This window comes from Natator depressus, chromosome 4, assembly GCF_965152275.1.
Source record: "Natator depressus isolate rNatDep1 chromosome 4, rNatDep2.hap1, whole genome shotgun sequence".
NCBI lineage: Eukaryota > Metazoa > Chordata > Testudines > Cheloniidae > Natator > Natator depressus.
In genome coordinates, this window is record NC_134237.1 from 84276052 (window position 1) to 84300351 (window position 24300).

Below are 24300 nucleotides of genomic sequence, written 5' to 3' on the forward strand. Positions count from 1 at the left end.
GAAGGCTCCAATCCACATAAGAAGTCTACGTGAGGATGTTCAAGGTAGCATGTGAACCATGGCTGCTATCTGTAAGTTCTGAGTCATGCATGGACATGTGATTTGCCCATGTGACTCAAACTCCATCTTATAGCTAGTATTCTACACAGGGGGAGGGAGGGGTGTCCACCCACAAGACAGTCTATTTAAACCCCTGGGAGACCCCTCCATTTTGTCCTCAGCTGGCTCAAGAGATAGCCTCTCCACCCCCAAAGGATACCTGAAAGAAACTGGAACAAAGGACAGTAAAGGGGGTGTGAGTGATTGCTGGACCCAGACTAGAAGGAGACTAGTCTGTAAAAGAAGCTTACTGGAACCTCTGAGGATGAGGTTTCATCTGGAATCACTTTTTTACTGTATTAGGTGTAGACTTGTGTGTTTTATTTTGTTTAGTAATTTACTTTGTTCCATTTGTCATTACTTAGAACCACTTAAATCAGAGGTGAGCAAACTATGCCCCACGGGCCACATCTGGCCCATGGGACTGTCCTGCGTGGCCCTTGAGCTCCCGAGCAGTGCGGCTGCCAGACATGCTGCTCTGAGCGGCACGGTAAGGGGGGGGTTGGATAAGGGGCAGAGGATCCCGGGGGGCAGTCAGGGGACAGGGGGTGGTTGGATGGGGTGGAGGGTTGGATAAGTGTGGGAGTCCACGGGGGCCTGTCAGGGGGTGGTGGAGTGGATAGGGGTCGGGCAGTCGGGGATGGGGGGGGTTGGATAGGCGTTGGGGTCCCAGGGGGCCTGTCAGGGGGCAGTGCTTTGGATAGGGGATGGGGCAGTCAGGGGACAGGGAGCAGGGGGGGTTGGATGGGAGTGGAGTCCCAGGGTTTGGTTAGGAGCGGCAGTCCCAGGAGGGGGAGGTCAGGGGACAAGGAGCAGGGGGGGTTGAATGGGTGGATGTTCTGAGGTGGGCAGTCAGAAGGCAGGAAGTGGGAGGGGGCAGGAGCCAGGTTGTTTGGGGAGGCACAGCTTTCCCTACCCGGCCCTCCATAGAGTTTTGCAACCCCAATGTGACCCTCGGGTCAAATTTTTTTCCACCCCTGACTTAAATCCTACTTTTTGTATTTAATATAATCACTTGTACTTATTAATTAACCCAGAATATGTATTAATACCTGGGAGGGCAAACAGCTATGCATATCTCTCTATTAGTGCTATAGAGGGCAAACAGTTTATGAGTTTACTCTGCATAAGCTTTATACAGGGTAAAACGGATTTATTTGGATATTTGGACCCCACTGGGAGTTGAGCATCTGAGTGTTAGAGACAAGAACACTTCTTAAGCTGCTTTCAGTTAAGCCTGCAGTTTGTGGGACGTGGTTCAGACCAGGGTCTGTGTTTGTAGCCGTCAAACATGTCTGGCGCAACCAGGCAGGATTCTGGAGTCCCAAGCTGGCAGGGAAGGCAGGGGCAGAAGCAGTCCTGGCACATCAGGATCACAGAAACCCCCTTGGGGCTGCCAACTGATCACCATGAAAATGGAGCAAATTCATATTTATCGGGGGGGGAGTGTAGGTGGGGAGGAGGAAAAGGAGGGATGGAGAAAAAAGCAGCAAACAAAAAGGTAGCTGGGAGATCATATCTGACAGCGATGTTGTAAAAACAGAATTATAGAGGAAACAAATCTCTAAAATCAAAACAGACATGGAAAAATAGAAGAAAAGAAAGGATCACAGATTTGTCCAGCAGGCCCACAATGTTAGACCGATAAGAAAAGCCCATTCTTATCATGAATTTCTAAAATACCAAGTTCAAGTTTCCAGTTTTTCACCCACTCAGAAAGCAACTGACCAGGAAAGTCCCAGTGCTGTCTTTATTACCATATCCTTCAACGTAATATGCTTTTGAAGCCTGCAAGACATGCAAGTGACCTTTCACTCCAACTCCAAGATTAGACGGCATCTAAAGAGTATAATTCCTGCACTGGCTGAAAGGAGAAGCGTTCAGGGGAAAGTGGCTATTAAACCTTTAAAGCAGGGTGGGCAAAACATTTTGGCCCGAGGGCCACCTCTGGGTATGGAAATTGTGTGGCAGGCCATGAATGCTCACGAAATTGGGGTTGGGATGTGGGAGGGGGTTAGGGCTCTGGTTTAGGTGCAGACTCCAGGGAGGGGCCAGAAATGAGGAGTTCAGGTTGCGAGAGGGGGCTCCAGACTGGGGCAGGGAGGGTAGGGTGCAGGGGGGGGTAAGCGCTCTGGCTGGGGGTGTGGGCTCTGGGGTGGGGCTGGAGATGAGGGGTTTAGGGTGTAGGAGGGTGCTCTGGGCTGGGACCCAGGGGTTTGGAGAGCGGGAGGGGGATCGGGCTGGGGCAGGGGTTTGGGGAATAGGGGGGTGAGGGCTCTGGCTGGGGGTGCAGGCTCTGGGGATGAGGGGTTTGTGGTACAGGAAGGTGCTCTGGGCTGGGACCGAAGGGTTCAGCGGCACGTCCTCCTCCGTCTCCTACATGGAGGTGCGGCCAGGTGGCTCGGAGGCGCAGCCAGGCAACTCTGTTGTGTGCTGCCCTGTCCACTGGCGCCGCCCCCTCAGCTCCTATTAGCCGCAGTTCCCAGCCAATGGGAGCTACGGAGGCAGCACTTGGGGTGGGGGCAGCGTGCATAGGGGCCAGAATGGGGACATGCCGCTGCTGCCGGGAGCCATGCAGAGCAGCCCCCAACCCTGCTCCCCGGCTGGAGCACCAGAGCGGGGGCTAGCCCTAGATCCTGCTCCCCAGTGGGAGCTCCAGGGCCGGATTGAAACAGCTGGCAGGCCGGATGCAGCCCGTAGTTTGCCCACCCCTGTTTTAGAGTGTGTGGACATACATATGCCTTCATTTAGCTGACAGCCTAAAAAAACTAAAAATGACAGTATTTTAATTGTTCTCTGTGTATATAAAATCTCCCCACTGTATTTTCCACTACCTGCATCCGACAAAGTGAGCTGTAGCTCACGACAGCTTATGCTCAAATAAATTGGTTAGTCTCTAAGGTGCCACAAGTACTCCTTTTCTTTTTGCGAATACAGACTAACATGGCTGCTACTCTGAAACCAGTATTTTAATTGTTGTTTTTGTACTAGATGGCATATCCTTCTGTTCACACACTGCTGTGTGTGATATGAGGTGCTGTATTACAAATACAAACAGAGAGTTCTTTAAAGAATCCACTTGTTAATGAAATTCAAAGAACATAAATTAGGAAGAGAACACTTTCCATTAAGCGAACACATACATTTCATAAAGAGCACTGTGTTTGCAGAAATATTTGATACATTTTACTGCTGCTTGGATTGTGGGGGCAGGAGAGGAGGAGGAGGAGGAAGAGAGAGACAGATCTCTACTCCTATTTATTCTATACCAGTCATTGTTAAAGGAATTTCAATAAACAAGTGGTCAAAAATAAAACCACAAGCTTACAAAATATGCTTCCCTTTCTGATGTCTTGAAAACTCATAAATGAGCCTTGTTTGAAAGGTTTAGTTAGTCTACAGGTTTAGTTTTTGTGCAAATCCAGCACAGATTTCTGGGGGGAGGAATCTGTAAAGCTGGGGAACTGGTAGGGCTCACACCCTGCTAATCACACCCAGCCCAAGAATCCAGGCAAAAATATGGGCTAAAAACCACAGCTCTTAGGATATCTGGTCCTTTCAGAAGTCCCTACACACAGCTCTGACACTCACTCCCACCAACATTCCTAGCTTGGATTGCTCATATACCATGCTACCCTCAGTTCCTTAACCACTGTTTGCAAGATCCCTCTCCTCTGATATGTTTAGATTATAGAGAGCAAACTAATGCAGAAAGCTTTACCATTAGTTAATATGGAAAAACACTGTGTACATTAAACCTCTTTTCGGAGAGACCATGTCACATAAGGTGGCTGCTCCCCAGTCCCTCTCTCCATGTTGTATCCCCTTCTCAGATCATATTTCCCAGATCATATGGTGTTAGCACAGAACTGTTGAGAGCATGGCATGTAGCCTTCCTTCTCTTCTTTACAGCCTCAATGGTCTCTATAAACATAAATTATTGTACTTATGCTCCCCTCAGTACTGTGAGAGGGTTAGGGCACCAAACAGAAGCATTATCTCAACTCAGTTTATTTTCAAGCATTTGGGTATTGAAAAAAATAAGGATATTAATTCCATCAGCTAAGGATGGACAGCATGCAAGAACCCATTTTGTTCTTGACAAGAAGAAGAAAGAGCTCAAGTGGTTGATAAAGAAGGTCATAGATATTAGGAATAGCGCTTCACTACTGCAGGCCACTTTCTCAACATTGTTTTCACTAACCAAATGCTCAGGACATATATCGCATAGTCTGTTCTGCCTGACTACATCAGCATAAATGTGGAGTATTTCCATGGACAAGAAACAGAGTAACTCCAAACTTACACTGGTGATACCATGAGCTGAATTTATCCCTATATGTTGGGGGAAAAAACAGAATTACAAAAGAGAGGACTATCAGATTATGGAGGAATAGCTAGTCATCTGCTTATCTCATATGGGGTAGTCCTACAAACTTCATGAAGAGAGACTTCATTCTCTAGTCCAAATAACTGTACTGCGTCAAGACACCTATGGGAGCAAAATCAGATATTAAACTCAGGCTGCTAGAATGAGAGAGATTAAATATCAAGGGACTCTGAGTACAGGGTTACCCAGAAAAAACAAACAAACCCCAAAACTACAGTTTTAGGCATACTAGTATGAGAAATTTATACCTAAAAAGTTAGGAAAAATCTTTCTTCCTCGTCACACGTTTTGTTTTGAGATAAGCAAAACTTGATTTTCATGAAGTTTACATTCAAGAAGAGTTTTGTCTCATTTAGGGAATACTGCACACTCTGTACTCCTCAGTAACTTCTCTAGGTTTTCTATGCAGCAGTTAATTTGTATAACTACAAATGTTTATAGTTTCTAACCAACCAGAGACTTTATCTTTATTGATTATTCATACTGCTATTTCTTCTGGTGGCTCTTTTTTACTGAAAATTTTATACCGCTGCCCTTTTTTCTTACCTTGGCACTGTGGGTACATGATAAATGTTTCTGATGACAACAGAATTTATCTGGAATATATCCAGGTCTTATTGAAAAGAAGCTCTCTGAGAATCTCATTTTGCATAAATTGAGGCTTAAATGATTTTGTAAAGCTTTTAAATCTATGGAATATAAGACAACACATTTGCAAAGCTTTTTTTAAAAAAAAAAAAGACGGATGTTATGACATTAACAGATCTCTATAAACTTGCTCAGTGGGGTTCCACGCATGATGTAATGTTGGCAGCATAATAATACTTTGCACTTAGATCACAGAACAAAATGTATTATTGTATTATCCCAATTTTACAGATTTTAGATTTAACGGAGAGTTTAAGTGACTTGTTCTAGGTCATAAAGCAAGTCAGTGGTCGACATAAAGACAGAGCCAAGCTCCCAACATAGTCATATGTTCTAATCAGTAGATAACTACTTGTGCATACTAACTAGGGTGTCACTGAGAAAGTGCAAGTTATTTGTAGAAAGGATGAAAGTTACAGAACCTAAAAAGGTGGGGTGAGCTAGGCATTTATATGCTTAATAATTCTCTTATACTGACCCACATGGTGGCCTATAAATCCAGGCATGAAAGAGACCCTCATATTGTGTGGGCCTCCTATTTTCACTTAGTCGCATCTGCAGAATTGTTTTCTTAGACCAGTTTCAGAGTAACAGCCGTGTTAGTCTGTATTCGTAAAAAGAAAAAAGAAAAGGAGTACTTGTGGCACCTTAGAGACTAACCAGTTTATTTGAGCATGAGCTTTCGTGAGCTACAGCTCACTTCATCGGATGCATAGCATATCGTGGAAACTATGCATCCGATGAAGTGAGCTGTAGCTCACGAAAGCTCATGCTCAAATAAACTGGTTAGTCTCTAAGGTGCCACAAGTACTCCTTTTCTTTTTTTTCTTTCTTAGACCAGACCCTGTAGAGACCTCTGCATGAGGTCTAGACTCTGCACAAAGAGAGGGAGTAGAAATGGGGCAGACTAGAATGATACACATCATCTCCTCTCCCTCCAGTGAGTCTCTGGAAAATATAATGCTGACCAAAACAAAACAAACAAACAAAAAAATCCCATAATGTAGCTGGATAACTGTGAATGCTATATATGGGTGAAATTCCTCTTATTGTCCTTATTGCCAACTTTCTAATTGCACAAAATCGAACACCCTTGCCCCGCCCCTGCCCTGATGCTCCACCCGTGCCATGCCCCTTCTCCAAGGCCCTGCCCCCACTCACTCCATCCCCCCTCCCTCCGTCGTTTGCTTTCCCCCACCCTCACTCACTTTCACTGGGCTGGGGCAGAGAGTTGAGTTGCAGGAGGGGGTGAGGGCTCCAGCTGGGGGTGCAGGTTGTGGGGTGGGGCCATGGATGACGGGTTTGGGGTGCAGAAGTTGAGGGATTCGGAGTGCGAGAGAGGGCTCAGGGCTGGGCAGGGGTGCAGGAGGGGGTGCGGGCTCCAGGTGGAGGGTGGGCTCTGAGTGAGGCCTGGGATGAAGGGTTTGTGGTGCAGGAGGGGGCTCAGGGCTGGGGCAGGAGGTTGGGATGCGGAAGTGGGGATGTGGCAGGGTTGATAAAAATCAATGATTTTTAAAAAGCAAAAAAATTGGATTTTTTTTATTTAAATCGGATTTTTTTGATAAAATGCTTTTTGGGGAAAAAAGTAATCTAAAGATAGTTTGAATTAAGATACATTAAGGTCAAAGATATCTCACCATGGAATAGGGATTATAAATTCTAATTCTATAGAATGAGACAATATATTCATGTAACGTTTAAGAAAAGTTTTATAAATTCCAATAGTTCATGGATTAGGGACCCAATCTTATGGGGTTCCAGGGGCTTCTGTATAGATTATTTAGGTTAATCTTTCTATCTACCCAATGGGACTCAGTGCTCAGTCTAGAAATTACCATCAGAGATGCTTAGTTTTGCAGTTCTCAAACTGTGGATTTGTGTCTCCAGAGATAACATGCTTGTTAACAGCAAAAAGGTTTTTAAACAAATAAATAATATATAGAAGTGAGAAATAACAGACCTCAACCCTATTGTCCCTCTGCAAATTTGTGTACATAGAGTCAATCCCTTATCTCTCTCTAAAAGCGCAAAGTTTCAAAAAGTTCAATGAATAGAAGATTGTTGGGGGCAGAATAGATCGGGACAAGGGGAAGTATGGAGATAAATGTGAGAAGGGAGGGACAGGCAGTAGAAACAAAAGTGAAACTGTTTGAGCAGCATATTCCAGAAGTCTAGAGGTCTTTCTGAGTGTAGCCTTCATTGATTTGAGATCTACCATACCATTCTCTCACTAGAAGGGAAAACCTACAATGCCAGCAAGCTTGTAAAAGAGACCCAGTTTGGGAATAAGAACCATTCAAGAAATATGTGTTTGCTGATGATGGTCTAAAGAAAGTCACACCAGTGAACTAGTGGAAGTCACTTAAGCACTTGGATTCAGAGACTGTTGGAGATAGTCTCACTTTTAACAGCAGTAGCTTCTTCTGCTGGTGTAGAAAGAATATTTTCTTCCTTTGGACTAATTCATTCCAAATTGAGAAATCCGTTGGGACCTGAAAAAGCAGGAAAGCTTGTTTTTCTTTTCCAGATTATGAACAAACAGGAAAATGAAGGTGAAGACGACTGTTAGCCGCAGAAGCCAATATTTTAAGTTTCTCATGTTTACCTGGCTGACGTAGTCGATTAGGGTGACCAGATGTCCCGATTCTATAGGGACATTCCCGATTTTGGGGGCTTTTTCTTATATAGGCACTATTACCCTACACCCCCGTCCTGATTTTTTACACTTGCTATCTGGTTACCCTGGTCAATTAAATTTTTGTTTTTAAATATATATATATATATATTTCATTTAACTATTTTAGTTTAAAACAATTTTAACAAAAACAAACCTGATTTTAAAAAACTTGAATGTTTAACTAAATTCAAAAATTCATATGCTTGTTTTGTTAAAATATTATATGTTTGCTGTTGAAGAAAAAAAATCTAGAATACAGAACATTGTTGTTTTAGTTAAATGAAACAATTTAAATGTCTGTCTGGTGATGTTCTCCTCCTAATACAGCATGGCAAGAAAATCCTCCAAATATTAATGATTAACCTGTTGAATTGGAGATAGTTCACCTCCCAATGACTTCATAAATATCTGCTTCAATTACCTTTGGTAAATGAAATAACCAAACAATCATTCATCTTCTGATATAGCTGTAAAACTAATCTGAAAAGTTTTCAAAATAAATCTCTTTAAAAGTATATAGGGTGTACCTTCTAAAAATGAAACCTACATCTGTCTCTGAGTTGGGAAGAAAATGTATTAAGGTTATAACAACCAACAAGAATGCACTTTTATGTAGAAATCCATGATTAAATCGAGTCTTCCTGACTAGTGATTTAAATCAAATCCACCCTGGGGCAGGTGCAGGCTCTGGGAGGGAGTTTGAGTGCAGGAGGGGGCTCAGGTCTGGGGTTGGGTTGTGGGAGGGGGTGAAGGCTCTGGGAGGGAGTCTGAGTGCAGGAGGGGGCTCAGGGCTGGGGCTGGGTTGTGGGAGAGGGTGCAGGCTCTAGGAGGGAGTTTCGGTGCAGGAAGGGGCTCAGGGCGGGAGTTAGGGGCATGGGCCTGAGGTGTGGGAGGGATTGCGGGCTCCAGCCGCGCGGCACTTACCTCAGGCAGATCCAGGTTGGCAGCACAGCAGGGCTAAGGCAGGCTCCCTGCCTGGCCTGGCTCCTGTGGCTCCCGAATGCGGCCGGCATGTCCAGCTCCTAGGTGCAGGGGCAGCCAGGCACTCTGAGCGGTGTGCGCTGCCTGCACCTGCAGGCGCCGCTGCAGCAGCTACCATTGACCGCAGGTCTGAAAACTAGACACCTGGCAACCTTACTGTCCTACCTCCCCCTAAACAACTACACAACAAGCGTGTGTCCCAATATATGCATTTAAATATCTTTAAAAATTATCTCCCATTTCAAAATCCTTCCAGGAGCAAAAGATTGCACTTACATCCTGCTACTGCCCCTGTACAAATGTTACATGCTGGATTAGCACAGGCACAGTTCTCCAGAAAAGGAACTCTAAGACTGTTGTAGAAGCACATGAAGATACAGGATACCTGCAATCCTGTAAGAAGGTGGGGGGGAGAGCTAGGGCCAGCCAGCCCTGTTCAATGATCAGATCCAACTGGGAAGGGAGCAGGGCCAAAATCCTCAGAGATATTTAGGCTCCTAACTTGCATTCAATTCAATGGTAGTCAGGAACCTAAATACCTTTGGGAATCTGGGCCCAAGGGATTATAATGTCAACTAAGTGGCTCAGACCAGGTAGGCAGCTCTGCTACAAGTCCCATGACAAACTAAATTATTTCTCACCTCCTACTTATGACAATCAAAATACAACTTAACAAACTGACATACTGACCTAATATATTGGAGCCAGGGGTGCCGGAACAGGGGAGTCTCTGGGGGCCATGGTCCCTTCACTTTTTACTGGCTGTAAGGGTGAGCGATGCGGGGGGAGAGGCTGGAGAGGAGCAAGCGAGAGGCAGGGTCTTGGAGGGAAGAGGTGGCATGGGAGTGGGGCCCCCGGGAAAGGGGCAGCGTGAGGGCACGGTCTCAGGGAGAAAGGGCAGGACTATGGTTCAGGCACTGTTGGCCCCCCTACTTTTAGGGACCTTCTGCTGCTCCTCATTGGTACATTTGCTAGTATTTCATGATGTGAAAGGCATGCATGTCACACACACACACACACACACATCCATCACTTTTAGGCCTCCACAGGCTTGTTTGCATCTTGCAGCAGTGACTTGCCATGAAATGCTGCAACCACAGTAACTAACTCTTGTACAACTGCATTCTCCTCAATTGTATGGTAGTCTAAAAGTGTTAAAGTGGGGGAAATAATTCATATATCAATTACAGATAAATACTACATTCAGAGGAATTAATTCTTAATCCTCATGAGATTAATTGGAAAGCCACATGATGTCCAAGTCCTAGATCTTGCTAAACATTGCCTTATTAGTTACTCAGTCTGAGGATGCTGAAGAGAGTGCAATAAATAATCCCTTCCAAAGTCCATTCTAACTATTTTTATTCCATAACCACAGTGTGCATGCTGCGGCGCAAAAATAAAATAAAAGTGGTCCCTCTCTCATGGTGACAGAGAGTTTGTAATCTAGCTGCAGACATGAAGCAACAAACAATAACCTCAAACAAAGGGCAAAAATGGATGGTGTGGTGAGGAAGTAGAACAAGATTTCCTCTAATGTTGCAAGGATTGTGTGCACATCTTGGTTTTTCACAATAAAATACTGGTGTGTATGTTTATGCTCATTAAATCACGTCAACTCCATCTTTTTCAAGAAGAGGTACAGGAAGAATTTGTGTTTTGTTTTAAAAAATCCCCCCATTTTTACCTAAATCACACCGCTTTAGGAAATCTGATAGCACAAATGCAAAAGGACTGTAACTCTAAGGATCTGCACCTTTGGGAAGACAATAAAACATGAGAGAAAGTATTTGGGGCAGAGTCTGCTATCACCCCCTCCAACTGGGAATTGCTGAAATTCTAGGAGGAACATTTGGCATTGATTTTGCTGATGCAACCCCTATATTATCTTTGTTCAGTAAGCACAGAACTCCAACTATACATATCCATAGCATATGCTGCAATACTCACAAATTTCAATAATCAATAAAACTAGACAATTCTGTGGGTGGGCAAGTCATTGGTTTTGCATCCAACAAGGTAACTTTTAAGAACAAAGAGGAGACCATTATTTGAATAAGGACAAGTATTCAGAAATGTACAGAGATTGACTTTAGCACTATAGATAAGACAGAGGCAGGAGAGCCTTATGACTAAGTGATTTGGTAACAGAGCAGTGTTTCTCAACCTTTTTGTGCTGGCGACCGCCTTTGGACTTAAAAAAAAAAATTGTGATCTCTTCCACCCCACCAAGACTTGAAAAAAGTGTGCTCCCCCCCCCCCGATCTTAAATGTCATTAAGTAAATTATTAATAATACTCAGGGCTGGCATTTGGAGGTGGCAAGCAGGGCAATTGCCCGGGGCCCCATGAAGCTAAGTTACATGCTTCAGCCCCGGGCAGTGGGACTTGGGCTTGGGCTTCAACCCTGGGCAGCGAGGCTCAGGCTTCAGCTTCAGCCCCAGGAAGCAGGACTTGGGCTTCAGCCCCAGGCAGTGGGGCTAAAGCATGCAACTTAGCTTTGCAGGGACCCCTGTGGCATGGGGTCCTGGGCAATTGCCCTGGTTGCCACCCCCTAACACCGGCCCTGCACTTGCAACCCCCATAAACCTGACCCCCACGGTTGAGAAACACTGACCTAGAGCATCAGATCTAAAAGCTGAATCTAACCTACCTGTCCTGGTTCAATCTCAGAAACAGCAGCTCAGTTGGAAGCACCCAGTGTTCAAACCAACATGCACCATGGAATCCTTCAAACTCCCTGCCCTAGGGACTGGAGGTGCCAGGTAGTATGCTTCTGCTCAGTGGCCCTTTCAGAAGCAGAAATGCAGCAAGCTAATAGGTGTGGAGGCAGAAGGTGGCTAGAAAAAGAGTGACGTCAAGGAAGAAAGGGAGACAAGGTGACAAAGGGTAGTGGGGGAATGAATGTACATGGCATTTTCCTTCTATTTTTCCTGTTTGGCCTGTTGCTGCTGTTAGCCACAGGGCACACACAGCCTTTTGAACACTTATGAAAGAGCCCACCTGCTTGGTAATAAAAGATCTAGTAGAAACTTGTCCTTGCCCGTGTGTTTTGGAGAAATGAGATAAAACATTTAAAGTATTTTGCATAATGATCTCATGTCCTGCGTACTGGGCCTTTGTGCATATTAGCTTTAAATAATGGCATACTAGTATTAGAGGCTAGATAGCTCATTTGGGAGGAGAGTCATTGGCAGAGCAGTTCTTGCCTTTCCACTTCCATCCCACCCCAAAGTAAAAATGAGTATACTACTGTCCTGGCTACATTTTGAGAAAACAGGTCTCAGTCATGTTACGGGCTGGGCATAACCAGCACCTTTCATTTAAGATAGTTGTAAGAAACACTTAAGCTCCTTTATGGTGCCTGATCCCATAGCGGAACAATAGCAGCCTCCACCTCAAATAGGCATATGACACTGCCCAAAACAAAGGCTCATGCAAGACACATGTGGGCACAAAGGTTTCACTGTGAAAATTTGTCTTGGAAAGAAAGGCAGAAAAAGCCAAAGAAGCTGAGAGAGAAGGCAGCAAGGAAGCACCAGACACAGACACACTGGTAATGTGGCTCAGAGAAAAGCTTAGAGAGAGCTTTTGCGCCAAGCGCTGGCTGGAAGGGGCTTGGAACTGTGAGCAAAGGAACTTCCTCCTTTGTTCAGGCAACATGATTTTCTATATTCTTTCTAATCATGGCTCTACCAATGACTTGAAGCATGACACTTAAGTATGTGTCTGAGTTTCCCTATTTGTAATATGGGAAAAATACCTATCTACCTTTATAGGAATATTTTGCTGAGTTAATCTGTACAATGCTTAAAAAGCACAAAGTACAATACATGGTAAATGCTATATATTATAGCATTCAACAGTTTCCAGAAAGAGAAGTTACCTACCCTGGCAGAAAAGGGGGGTGTGCAACTGGGAGTTGAGGGGAATCATCTCACTGACCCCAGGCTTTTCTCCCTTCCTCATTCAAGAATTTTTTCGATAAAGGCAAATGTAAATGTAACCCGCACACCTCCTGAGACCACTTAAAGAGAAATAAAATAAGTCTGCTCTACTGCCTTAGCTAACAGCCAGTTGGCTTTTAGTTCATGCGGTAGAGGCTCATGCACTAAGCTCCAGAGGTCCCCGGTTCGATCCGGCCCGCCGATGACCGGGGTCTGTCGGCATTACAAGTGGGGGCTCGTCCAGGATTTCAACTGGGAAGACTCTGAAGCTCGAGATGCACTTCCTCAGCTAGGAAAAGTATGTAACTCACACACCTTCTGGGTGTGGTGTTCTGTCCCATCTAGTGGCACCAAGACCACTTAAAGAGAGAGTGATAAAATGAGTCTGCTCTACAGGCTTAGCTAACAGTCAGTTGGTTTTGGGGTCATGCACTAAGCTCCAGAGGTCCCCGATGTGATCCTGCCCGCCACCGATCAGGGTCTGTCGGCGTTACATAAACACTTCCTCTTCAGGCTAGACCTTTTTTTTTTAATTGGTGGGAAAGGAATAGAACACTGCACGACCACTTATGCAGTAGCAATGCTTCCCCTCTTCCAATCTATCAAACCCACGCACATTTAATCATTATTTAAGCATCATCTGGTAAAGAACTCTAAACTAAAACAAAATAAATGGCTAATTCCAGGGGTTTCGTTTTTAGCCTTAGGATTTTCCCCTCACACTAGAGAGTTTAGTAAGTTTTTAGCTTTTCCATCTAAGGGCCCTACCTCTGTTGTGCCTCCAAGACTACTGATCTTGCCTCTCTTCAGTTTCTTATTTTCTCACCTCTTTCAGTGACCCCCAATACTACGGTTAGACATTGGTCATTGGTTCAGTATTGACTTAAAAGAATGAGAGCTAGCTACCAAAACCATACACAATGCATATACGCAGAGAATTAAGTTACCCCAAAATATCTAACTCATAACTTCTTGACTTGTGCAATTAATAATTCAGCCTTGACACTGCATTTCTTATTCCATATTTTACAAGATTACTCTCATCCTTTGGCTTTTTAACCTCATAGCTATTGCAGGAACTGAGTTAGAATTCCATCTATTGTTTTACCATTTCATTTGGAAAAACAAAGCTTTGTTTCCTAATTGTGCAAAATTGAAAGCAGACAGGTTGGTTATTTCAGAATTGTGTATTTCTAGTGTGCCCAAGAGGTTCAAAATTACAATTGTGTATTGCTTTCAAAATAAGATATGAATACAGAAGCCCCCGCAAGTATCTGTATAGAATGTTTCATTATATTAGTGCCCCCAAGACAAGATCTTACAAGGTTTGTGCTACCACTTACTAATGTTATATATAGCAAGTTGCAAATGAAACTGACTGCAACCTGCAATAGTTTAGACTGCATAAAACTATTTTTATGCGGGGCTTAATCCAACCTTCAGTCAAGACAGTGAAAGCCTTTTCTCCAATTTCAGTGGGCACTGGATTGAGCCCTGTAATCCATGCTTTATAGTCACTCAGAGCTTTCTTTAACTTTCATCTTTTAGGCCTAAAACATCCTTGCCTAAAGGTTTCGCTTGGTTTTGGAAAGTTGGGAGGAGGGGGCAGGGATAGAGGAGAGAGTGATTGAGCCATTTTGGTGCAAAAGGAGGTTGGGGTTTTTTTAATTCCATCATACAAATCATTTATTTATTTTTTTACATGTGCAGTCTTACAGCTGAAAAAGCATGGAGATTAGAGATATAGTTTGGCCTGGGAATAGGTTTTACTGCGGAACAATACATAGCTTTGTTTCAGGGGAAGTTGGTTTTGATTTGATGGAGTTATGATCATTTGAAGATTGCCTACTGAGCACATACAGTAGATAGTTTTCTTGCTAAGGAAGGCTATGCTGCATGATCCTAGGCCCACAGTTAAAGCAAGGGCTCCTGCACACCTTGTAAGGCATGTTGGGGCTGAAAAAAAGGCTCTAGACACTATGGGAAAGGAATTGCCTCCTATGCACTTTGGACCCAATTCAGCAAGATATTTAAAGATGTGTAACTTTAAGCACATGAATAGCTGCATTGACTTAAATGGGGGTACTCACATGCTTACAATTATGTGTGTCGTTGTCAAAGCTACAGGACTAGCTGCACCTCTGTCCCCATCCTAATCCCAATAAGTGCATTGCCTCAACTGTCAGGCATCATGCCTTTACCTACATCCAGGTGGAATTCTGCAATTCTCCCACTTTTAGACCAGACCGTGGACTAGAATACCCTGTGTATCAAATGTGATTACCTCACAGGTCTGACTAAGCTCAAGTACTTGCAGTTCTTCCATTCAGGAGTCTCTGACCAGTGGCATACAGCGCCAAAACACCCTTCTTAAAACCCAGTCTTGTTTATTTTAACAGTAGGACAAAGAATTTAAAGAAAAAAAGGATTTTAAAACAGTCTATATGCATGTCTATTTTACTTGGAGTCTATTACCTAATGTTAACCTAGGCAGGCCTAAATTCTTCAGACATCCCAATATACGCCTCTGTCTCAGCCAAACTACTCTCCCCGCTTAAGAGAAAGTCCGTTTAAAGAAAACCCTAATAGTTCTTTTGATCTCTCTGATCTCTTTGCCTTTCCTGGCATTATCTCTTAACAACCCTCCAGTGTTTGCAGAGAAGTGAAGCTTTTCTTTCCTTTCCTGCTTATTCCCCCCACATACACAACAGTCCCCTATTAAATTTGCACAATATAGTCATATAGTAAATATCCAAATAAACAGGTCAACATGCAGTAGTCATAAATTATTACAGAGCAGCTCCAAATCCATCAGAGTCCTTAAATACCTGGCTGAATCAGAGAATTTAGCAGAATTACCAGGATTATGCCCAGAGTGGCTCGGGATGTGAGCACAGGTAAGTTAAATGCACTTGAAGCACCTTAAAACTGATTACAATTTAAAACAGAATTTGAAAATCAGGGAGGGGTTGAGACTAGGGCTTTAGTGGGCCTTGTCAGGTACACTTTTCGGCTGAGGCAAGGAATCTGGATTACACAGTTTACCTATGATCTGTCCAGTGTTTTGGAAGCCAATAGAGCTTCACAGAGTATTGCATTCTTAACCATTTAAAAAAATCCACGAAATCATCCTCCCCCATACTAGAATGAGTGAGGCCTGTTTTCTCTGTCTGCAGTCTAATAGAGACACCTCCAAGCAGGGACCATCCTTATTGTAGCCCTAATGATTAATCTGTTTGCTTGCACAGATATATCTTTTCTTATAAGTTAAAGTATTTGATGTACTGTAATAGGTTTATAGATTTATATTAAAAATAAGTTTGGCTGTAATGCAAAAGACCTACAGGCCAAAAACCTGTATGTTAAGCTAAGGCAAAGTTAGTATATCTATCTTAAGACCTTTTACCCAGAAAGTAAAGTTGACCTACATCTTGTTACCCAAATAGAAAAAGTACCCACGCCTATGTCTAAGTCCTTTACCTAGACCAATAGACAATGAAGAATGACATAGGGGGGGTTTCAAAGTTGTACCCACAGACTTAACAAGTACACCACAAGAAACTTATGTGCGTACATACCTGTCATCCATACGCACATACGTATTAGCCTATGGGGTAATGTACCCTAACATTTCTGTGGGGGAGGAATGAAATTTGGGCAGAAGAGGTGACCAATGGCTCTTACCTATTAATAGGCCGTACTTATTTTCTTTTCAAACTTTAAGTTCCAAGGGGACTAGGCTAAACTTGGTTTCCCTAAACTTTTATTCCCAGTTCTGTTTATTAGGTTTTAATTTTTAAGTTAAGTTAGATAAGTAAACCCTAAGGCAGCTTTAACAGCTCTTTGCATTAGTTTCCTCTGCAAGAGGTAAAAAACCGAAACCGCCAGAGGCGAGGTCCTACGTCTTTCAACACCAGGTTATCAAGACAGGGTGTGAGTATTAACCAAAGTTTTGCAGCACATAATATTGTATTACCATATGTATCTATTAAATAACAGAAATACAACTGTAACTTTGTAACTCTATTTTACCATTTACTTACTATTTCACTGATTTTAATAAAAAGTCTTTATAACTATATCTGTCTCAGTGTGAGCTTCCTGTCGTACCCCTGAGGGTCCTTTGTAAATTCTGTGGAGCCTGATTCAATATTAAATCAATATTACGAACACACCCTAAATTAGGCTACATTATTGCTGTATCTGGTACAATACTGGTCATAACCTCAGAGCAAAACAAATACAGGTTGTAATATTTTGGGATAATTTATATCATAACACTACCAAAAAAATAATTGTGAATCAGAAATTATAATATCATGGTCAATTTGTAAGTTTTATTACCCTTGTCTGTGTGTCAGATCCAGGATGACTTCAATGGAATGCCATAAGCGTACAGGTGTGTACAGGAGTGCACTCAGATGGCTCCAGTTGCAGCACTGGGCCTTTGCTTGTAAAATTTTTTGGGGAAAGACATGCCTCTTTTTGTTTGGAAAATACTTGGGGCACTGTGGGTGTCAATGAAAACATGTAATAAATACTAATTTCATTTCTGTGTATACATTTTTATGACATCATTGCTTACTGTTGAACGGTGTGATAGATCAAAGACACTTTGACCTTTTCCTCACTGTTGAATCCAAGGACCAAGCACAGCACTGGATCTGTGTAGGGTCTTCCTGAAGCTTGGGTCATATCTGTACATACAGTGCTACAGCAGCGCAGCTCTACTGATACAGCTATGCCACTGCATTGTGTGTGGTGAAGACGCTCTATGCCAATGGGAGAGAGCAATCCTGTTGCCATAAAAAACCTGACCTCCACGAGCAGCAGAAACTATGTCAGTGGGAGAAGCTCTCCTGTCGACATACCACTGCGTACACGAGCACTTACACCGGCATAACTTATGTTGTTCAAGGGGGTGATTTATTCACACCCCTGAGCAACATAAATTATGGCAGCATAAACTGTAGTGTAGACATAGCCTTAATGTCAAATTTCATTTTGTTTTGCCTGTATGGGGACACTGGATAAGAAGGACTGCAAGCAAAACTGTCCTCAGTTTATTTCACCACACACAAGCATCATGAGTCCCAATCCTGAAAGATACCGAACACCGGCAGTTTTCATGGTAATCAACGTAAGCTGCCTGGGCTCACTCTCATGATCATTCTCCATTACATCTTAAAGACAGAGCCAAGTTCTCCTCTCACACCAGTTTAATTCCACTGACTTCAAGATGTCACTCCTAATTTAAAAGCAAGATCAGTCATACCCATATGATCCTTAGCAGATACCATAATAGCTTTAGATTTGGAATACTGTATTTTTTTAAATAGACGATTTAATCGTCTTCTGTTATTTAGTTTTGTATTTTTAATGTCACGCAAATATATATGTTAAAATATTTCACTCAACAGCTTTTTTCAGCTGCTAACAGGGATACAAATTGGATTGTGACACAAAACTCAAATTCTTCACAAGTCAAGGTGAATAAAAAAAATAGTAATTTAAACAAAATAAATTTGATATTTTATTTAAATTACATATATTTTTCTTTTTACAATATATTTGTTATTATGATAAACCATATTATAGCCTAAATTTGTTTTAATCTATTAAAACTAATTAAAATTAAATAAAAAACAGTATATATTTGCTGTAAAGTTTCAAAGAAAGTCAAACTATTCAACTATTCGAAGTCACTAGTTAAACACCTGGAACTAAAGTTTGTTGAAGTGGTAAACCAGCCTTTGACTGCAGTAGCCTCTTCTGCAGGTGTAGAGAGAATATATTCATTCTTTCAGTTTATCCAACTAGTTCAGTTCAATGACTAATTCATTCAAAGTTAAAACACGGATTGGAAGTTGAAAAAGCAGGAAAGCCTACTCTTCTCTTCCAATCTATGAATAGAAATGAGGTGTGAGACGAGGAGATCTACTACTGTAGTTCTAAAATCCTGAAGGACATGGTCACTAGAAACAGTCCAATTCACTAACTACAGATAGTATTTCTTTGTTTAATAAATCAATCAGTTAGTTTTAAATACAAAACATGTTTTGATAAACTTACTTTTCATCCCCTTATGTATCCAATACATTTAAGATTGTTTAAACTAATAAAAACCACTTTAAATACTATTGTGTGCATTTTTAATTGAATTCCAGTTTCCATCCACACTGAGCATGACATAAATCCTGAGTAAAGTATAATCATCTAGTAAATCAGAAATGAATCATTCTCCATTATCTAACATAAGAAAAAAGTGTAAAATTAAGACTCTAAATAAATGTATGTTATGCTATGTAATTGTTTAAATAAATGTGTATAAATAATGTTTCCTCCTGGTTACCAAAAAGTAGTACCAAATTTAGTGTAAAGGCTAGATTTAGTTGCAAATCTAAGGTACCACAAGTAATCCTCGTTCTTTTCACCGTGTTGTAATGGTTACCAACACAATGGGCATCAACTTTTCTTTAGAGAGGAATTAAAATATGCAAATCTTAAAACAAGATTAAAATCAACTATTTCAATCAAGGTTTCCTACTTCTCCTTAATCAATCCACCCTGTCACAAACACATTTCTATATTTAAACATGCAGCGCTGGCAAAGGAAAGGAAACCTACCCTCCCCTAAACTTCCTTTACATATTCAGAGAAGACACCTTGTCCTTTACTCCAGTCCCCATTCTCTGCTGAGAGTGGGGCTTCGCAGCTTGTTAGCTGCACATGAAGAAAAAGGTGTGAAGATTTTATTTTGATTGTGTGCGGAAATCAATGCGAGTTTCCAACATTGCTTGAATGGCACATACTGTGCACATGAATCTAACTCTAAATGTGAAGTTACCAGCTTGCACAAAGGTGAACCACAGTCCCATAAATACCGCCTGCAACTTAGCTGTTCACACACATCAGTTTCAAGGAATGCAATGGAAACCAGTAAACAGTCATTATTATTTGTGTTCGGTCGTGTTCTGAAGCTGCCGGGTGTGCAATTTCTTCTGTGGTGTGCGCAGGACTCAGCTCCGACCGTCACTTCTTAGATCAGAGCAGACACCCCTGGCAGCGACATAAACTGAAAACTCAGCAGCAGGCTGCGACCCACGTAGAGAAGCACAACCAACCCCATTCATACCGAGCAGACTAAAAAGGACACAGAGGAGCCTTTGGCCTCCCACTCAGCACAGCTCCCCAAGCAAACCGCGTCAAGCCCCAAGAATAACTCCGAGTCCTGGCTCTCCCCCGCGCCAGCAGCAGCAGCACGGCCCCCCGCCTCTCCCTCCCCCGCACGTCACCCCAGGCCCGCGGCGCGGGAGACAGACCCAGCCACCCCCGGGCACGGGCCAGGGGCTGCCCACCAAGCTCCCCGCCCCCAGCCATGTGGTCGCTGCGGAGCTGGCTGCGCGCACGCCTGGTGTCCCGCCACTGCTCCTCGCCTGCCCCGTGGCGGGGCCGAGTCCCACTTACTGGGGCCGGAGGCGGGCCTGGCTGCCGCGGGCGAGCGCTGGGCTGCGCGGAGGTGGCTCTCGGACCCTAGCAGCAGCAGGAGGAGGATTCCCGGGTGCCCAGGCTTCCAACACGTGCACACACGCCAACCCAGACACAGCCCCGCCCCGCCTCCAGCCCCCGGCCCGCACCCCACGGGCCAATGGGAGCCCCAGGCGCGGGGACCTCCCCTCTAGTAAGCGGGGCCCCTCGGCTGCGCGGTGACAGCTGCCCGATTTCACTGCTCTTGCTGGCCAAGTCCTTCTCCCGCTGCCTCTGCTTCATGCTGGGGCCGGGGCTGAGGGAAGCCCCCTCCCCCGTGCGAAAGGATCCTGCTGGCACTAATGCCCCTTGCTCCCCAGCCCCAAGGAACTCTCCCCCCCCCCGCCCCGCCGCCAAGTTGCCTCCCTGTTTGTATCAGCAGAACATAAAGATAGCTATTAGGAGAGCGGATCCCTGCTTCTTCTAGTCCAAGATCCTGCCTCTGCTAGTGACCTGTAGCAGAATTTCAGAGAAAAGTTCAAGAAACCCCACAAAAGGCAGATACAGGCTAAGCTGCCCGCCCTCCAGCCCCCAAGGTCTCATCGGCCTCTCTAATAGTTAGAAATTGGTTTAAACTCTGTTATAAGGGGTTTTTCCCCCAATCTTTTTGTGGTCATTAACCATTGTAACTGTGGATATTCTTTATTAGCCATATGTGTCCCATCTGTCTGTGAATCTTGTTAAATTCTTGCCTTAGCAATATCCTGTAGCAAGGAGTTCCACAATCTAATTATGCAGTGTATGAAAAAGCATTTCCTTTCATCATTTTTGAGTTTGCTGCCCTTTGATTTAATGGAATTTCTCCTTGTCCTAGTGTTAAGAGACAAGAACAGAAGCACCTTCTTGCTACTATTCATTATTTTATATATTTTTATCATTTGCTCAATATATTTTACATTACTTTTTTTTTTAGACACTAAGGTTTATGCAGCTCCACCTGTAATGTTTTTGTTGGGCTTCCACAAGTGGTGGTAACAGCCAGATTTAGAGGAAAAGAAGCAGTCTGCCTTAAAATGAGATTTGTTTGCAGTATTGTAGCCATTTTAGTCCCTGCATATGAGAAACACAAAGCAGGTGAGGTAATATATTTTATTGGCCCAATTTCTATTGGTGGCAGGTACAAGCTTTTGAGTTTCACAGAGCTCTTCTTCAGGGCTGGGTAATGTAACCAGAGTGTCTGAACTAAATACAGTTTGGGACAGAATGTTAAGCAGAAGGGGTTCACACTACACATAATATAGGAGACCACTTAAATGAAGTGGCCAATTAAGAGTTAACAGGCAGTAGGGTGTGTTGAAAATTGTTGTAATGAGCCATGAAACCCAAGTCTGGGAGTCCATCATTTTTAGTATCTAGCAGAGTGATGAACTTAAGTTCCCATGCTTGCCTTTTGAAAGTGTTGTGAAGGTGTCCTTTGAAGGTGAGGCCTGAGAGGTCAAATACGGAGTGATCGTTTTGTGAAAGGCATTCACCCATGGATGATATGGTGTTTTTGTCTTTTATCATTTTTCCGTGTGAGTTCATTTGAGAGCATAGTGATTGGCTGGTTTCAGACACATAATTGTTGAGGCATTTGATACACTGGATGAGGTACACCACATATTGTGATAGGCATGTTTAGGATCCCCTAAAGGTGTATTGTGGGAGGGGTAGTGATCATCATAACAGTGGAGATGTGTCTGCAGGTTTTGCACCTGTTGTTCTGCAGGGGCTGGGGCTGCTTTGAGTTGGTGTGCCCTGGTCTGTGAGGAGCTTTTTTCTAGTAATGAGCATGGTGAGGTTGGGGGGTTGTAAGAAGGCCAGAAGAAGGAGATTGGGAAAGATTTCTTTCAGGATGTGGTCCCTGTCAACTATGGGTTGAATTGTTTGATGTACACTGTATGGGGTGTCAACAACTGGGGGGATATGGTCATTCTTTCCTCTTCCCCTCCCTCCCCCCGCCTCCCCGTATTGTAGCAGGTTTCCCGGTACCTGGGTGGCCCTTTCCATGTTGCGATCTATGTCACTGGTGGAGTGCCCTTGTTTAGTGCAGGCAGTTTTAAGGGTGTTAGGTATATATCCTGGACTTTCTCTTCAGAGCAAATTCTGTGGTAGCTGAGTGCCTAGGATGACATATCAGCACCTTTGTGGTGTTTAGATGTTGCTTCTAATTATTAGAATTGGGAGAACTGGCTGTTGGGAGTCTGAAAGGACAGGAAACAGGAAGGAGGGGGGACGAGTTGAGAGGCTGGGAGAAAGTTACAGAGGGTGCAGCAGCAGCTTGGTAAAGAGGTTTCCACTTTGAAAATAAAGTTGAAGCTTTATTTATTTATAAATATTTATAAATATAAATTTATAAATAAATTATTTATAAAGTTGAAGCTTGTTAGTACCTTGCCTGGTTGATACAACATTTTGGCGACGAGGATGGATCTTCTGCCTCTGAACCCACCGGCACCCTTTCTGCAGAGCCCAGGTGAGCCTCCAATTACTTTTACTACCTGGATCCATATGTTTGAGACTTATCTGCTTGCAATCAGTGCTACAGAGATTTCTGAAGTAAGAAAGCATGCTCTGCTAATCCACTGCCTTGGAGCAGAAGGGCAGCGTATATTTTACACTTTTCCCCTTGCAGATGATAAATATGAGACTGCACTCAGTGCATTAAAGATTTTTTTTGTGCCAGAAGTGAATGTACTAGCTAATCGCTACAGATTTCGCCAGCGTGAGCAGAAACCAGGGGATCCTATAATGCAGTATATTGCTTCCCTGAGGAGTCTGATTGTAATTTGTGATTTTGGGAATATGGCAGATGAGATTATTAGAGACCAGCTCATTGAAAAAACAACCATGCTTCATGTAAGAGAACGCTTCTAGAACCACAAATTACACTAGAAAAAGCAATAACCATTGCTACTCAGATTGAGTCAGCTACAGCTGAAGACAAAATAATGAGCATGGATACAGTCCATACAGGCACAGTCCAGACACACAATTGCAAGAGGAAAACTAATGAAAAACCACCGAATCAGCAAATTCAAAATACAGTAAAAGCATGTTTTCGCTGTGGATCCCCACAACACTTTGCAACCTACACAGGATGTCCAGCAAAAGTAGCTCAGTGCAATCGTTGCAAAAAGACTGGACATTTTGCTAAAGTATGTCGCAGTAGCCAGTTCAATCAGCAGGTGCATGCAGTTACAATACCAGATGTTACTGTGCTGAGCATGGACAAAATCACTACTTCACATATTCCAGAACAGATAAAGTGCACTGTAAAAGTTTCCGCCATACCCTCAGGCAAACCACACTCTATTCAGCTAATGTTGGACACTGGCTCAGCAGTAGCTATACTACCCGATTCCATCTATCTGCATTACTTTAAAGATGTGCCTCTTACTGAACCCAAACTTCACTTGGTGTGCTATTTGAAAAACCATATTCCAGTACATGGCTGCCTGCCAGTAATAGTTACTTTTGGTGATTGCTGTGTAACTGCAGAGTTCTACATTGTCCACAAAGGCACTCCTATCCTTGGCAGAGATTTATTGGCTGCTTTAAATCTCGGGGTAGTTAATGGACGTATTGATCTTCCTCAGCAAAGCACTCTTGCGGTACACACACCAGTTTCAGCTGGGACCCAACACCAGGTTGAGGAGAAACTCGGCTGTGCTTATGGGTTTCTGCATAAAGTTAAAATGCGGAATAATGTGGTGCCTGTACGACAGAAGTTACGGTGCTTACCACTTTCAGTCAGGGAAGCTGTTTCAAAGAAACTTATAAAACTTGTTCAAAAGGACATTTTTGAAGAGATCGACTCCTCGGAATGGGTTTCACCTATAGTAGTGATGCAGAAGAAGGGTGGAGGCATTCGCCTTTGTGTGGATTTAAGGCAGCCAAATAAAGCTATTGTGATTGACAGCCATCCTCTTCCTCACACAGAAGAAGTATTTGCAGAACTCCATGGAGCAAAGATATTTTCTACTCTTGATTTGCAGAGCGCATACCACCAGGTTATGTTGCATGAAGATAGCAGAGACCTCACAGCATTTA

The 24300-nt window shown here is 43.3% G+C and overlaps 1 protein-coding gene across 1 annotated transcript in view; it reads right to left on the minus strand.

The window, feature by feature from the left end:
* Positions 1 to 19972, minus strand: part of SLC7A2 (solute carrier family 7 member 2) — a 107309-nt gene extending 87337 nt beyond the window's left edge. The window contains exon 1 of the mRNA XM_074951334.1: positions 19877 to 19972. The gene's annotated coding sequence lies outside the window, so the exon portion shown is untranslated. The remainder of the gene's footprint in view (positions 1 to 19876) is intronic.
* Positions 19973 to 24300: the final 4328 nt, after the last annotated feature.